The 3,063-nt window shown below is 40.8% G+C and overlaps 1 pseudogene; it reads left to right on the top strand.

The window, feature by feature from the left end:
- Window positions 1–1,022: 1,022 nt before the first annotated feature.
- On the top strand, window positions 1,023–3,010 carry LOC131037426 (peroxidase P7-like; annotated as a pseudogene).
- The last annotated feature ends 53 nt before the right edge of the window (window positions 3,011–3,063 follow it).

A 3,063-nucleotide genomic window follows, 5' to 3' on the forward strand; every position in this document is an offset into this window, starting at 1 on the left:
ATTACCTACAAACTGGGCCTCAGGTGGAGCATCAAGTAGATCATCATCCATGGGGGTTTCAATATGTTCTATTAACATTACCTCCAAACTAGGCCTCAGGTGGAGCATCAAGTAGATCATCATCCATGGGGGTTTCAATAGGCTTTGTCACATTGGGAGTGATAACAGATTTGCCTTCTTTGTTATTCGCGGCATGCCTAATTTTCTCAAGAACCAATTGATGGGCGTTCTTTCTTTTGATCCTCTTAGTTTTAGGCACCATGAATTTGAAGCCATCATTATGAGCTTCAGTCATCTGAGAAATCGCTTTGGACACCGCAGAGTGAGGCGGAGGGTCTGCGCTAAAGGGGCCAAAGTTCACACTGCCATCCATCACAGGAGGCTCTTTGTGAGTTTCAAAAATCACCTTATTGACCGTCTCCCTCAAAGAGTCCAATTTAGCAATCAAAGGGGCTGAGTCTTTTGAAATGGGGGCAAAGGGAAGGGGGTCCTTATTAGGGCCAGCAGGAACCATCTTATCCTCTTTAGGGTTACTAGGGTTACTCAAGGCTCCTTTTCTGGAGACCAAAATAAGGCAATTTCTTTTGATTTGACCTTCTCTCCAACAAAGGAAAGAGGCGTTAATCCCACTTAGGGTTTCAATGAGACAAGAGATAGGTTCGTCGTCGATTTTAATATCGATGATCCCTATAGGCTCGATAATCTGAGGAATAAATTTCCATAACAGAGGTAGAAGATTTTTTATCTGTAACCGCCTAGGCCAAGAAAGGGCTAGAATCTCCTCGCTAACCGCATCGTGAGACCAGTTTAGGGCACGGAATGTGCATTTACCCACCGTCCAAAACTTTTTCTTAACGACCTCCGCTTGGGATTTATTGTACTTGAATAAAACAATAAAAGACCCTTCTGAATCATACGACAGAAGGAAATTCGTAACCCTAACTTTTTGTTCCAGACATTTTTAAACAAGTCACATAGAAACTTTCTCGCAGGGCAAATATCAATATCTGTAGTCCAAGACAATGTGTAGCCGCGGTAAAAACCTATGGGCCGCCTCATGTGGACTTTTGAACATGCTCTGTGAAATTAGACCGACGGAGCGGAAGCTATATCTCACAGGTTAATATTAATCCTTTTTAATGACGAGGTCAGCAAAAATGAACTATTATTCTCCTTAGCAAATATAAGAAAACCAAGAGCTCTCCAAGCTCTTCAATATCGACTGCGAAATTTAATTTGTGGTATATACTTATTGAATTGCGGAGGAAGCAATGGCACGTAGTCTGATTCCATGTATTGCGTTAATTTTGTTAGCATTGAGTAAAGTGAAGGGACAACTCAGTTCGACTTTCTATGACAATGCGTCTCCAAATCTCTTATCGACTGTACAAACTGTAGTGAATTCTGAAGTTGCCAATGAAGCAAGGATGGGCGCCTCTTTAGTCCGTCTTCACTTTCACGACTGTTTTGTTAACGTAATATTTTCAACTCTCCAAGGCTGCGCCTATTTTTACTTCATTTGGTCGCTCTCATTAATTTCAGTTGAAGCTTTTCTTAAATACTAAGTTGATTTTGCAGGGTTGCGATGGGTCGATACTTTTGGAAGACTCGACGAACATAATCAGTGAAAAGACCGCGCGTCCGAACAACAATTCTGTGAGAGGATACGACGTGATCGATACCATTGTCGCCAGTTGAAGCAATCTGCAGTGGTGTTGTGTCTTGTGCAGACATTGTCGCCATTGCTGCTCGTGATTCTGAGGTCGCGGTAATTATTCTCCTCTTTTAAGTATCTGTTGTAGTGCAATTATCAGCAGTGTTGGGTCAGGTCGTTTCTACTGATAATCAAATTGAACTTTGAACTGTTCTAGGGATAGATTTTCTGGTTTTGATTTTCCTTTTAAATATTGAGAAAATTTCGTAGTTTTCTCGAATATTAGTTTTATACATGGGACAAATCCTTTCTTCTGTCGATAAGTTTTAATCGATCTCTTTTGTTCATGTTTCTAGAGAGTAGAATGTTTTTACTGACTGTTTCGGTCATGTTTCTAGAGAGTAGAATGTTGTTACTGACTGTTTCGGTTTGATTGCAATTTGAATGTTAGAATTTGGAGATCTTTGTCGTTAGCCAATTCTTTATAATTTCTTATGTTTTTCAAAATGATTTGGGTTAATTGTGTCTTTGTGTGTAGGTCTTATGTACTTTGATTTTTTGATTCCTTCTATGTGCCGGAGGTAGCCTGTTTGTAACTTTGTATTAAATCACTTTGAATTTTTCTTCTATGAACTACAATAACAGCTATTTCTCTTTGAAAATATCATTATGGGAGGAAATAATGGAAACGAATATTGTTTGCAACTGGCAGTTGGGAGGGCCAACATGGACAATGCAGCTGGGGAGGAGAGACTCCTTAACTACGAAACGAGATGGTGCAAGCAGCGACCTTCCTAGCCCTAATTCAACCCTCAGTCAACTCATATCAGCATTTAGCACCAAGGGTTCCTTCTATGCAGGACATGATTGCTCTTTCAGGTAGTTCTAAATATTGAAAGGAAGAATTCAGATTCTTCGCCAAGTGTTTATTTATTATGAATGGGGTTGTGTTTAATGATATTAGGTGCTCATACAATTGGTCAAGCGCGGTGTACCTCTTTCAGAGCGCGCATCTACACTGACACCAACATCAGTAGCACATTCGCCACTTCTCTCCAGGCTAACTGCCCTTCGGCTGGGAATGGCGGAGACGATAATCTATCGCTCTTAGATGTACAAACTCCCACTAACTTCGACATCGACTATTATACAAATCTAATGAGCCAGCAAGGACTTCTCCACTCCGACCAGGAGCTTCTTAATGGAGGATCTGCTGAATTTCAGGTTACTACCTATGGCAATGACCAAAGCACTTTCTTCACTGATTTTGCAGCAGCCATGGTGAATATGGGTAACATAAGCCCTCTCACTGGCACCAATGGAGAAGTCCGAAAGTATTGTAGGATGCCCAATTGAATGTTGTATCGATATATTTGCTTCAGTTATTGTGTTCGTTGGTCTGTAGTAAA

This window comes from Cryptomeria japonica, chromosome 3, assembly GCF_030272615.1.
Source record: "Cryptomeria japonica chromosome 3, Sugi_1.0, whole genome shotgun sequence".
Classification (NCBI taxonomy): domain Eukaryota; kingdom Viridiplantae; phylum Streptophyta; class Pinopsida; order Cupressales; family Cupressaceae; genus Cryptomeria; species Cryptomeria japonica.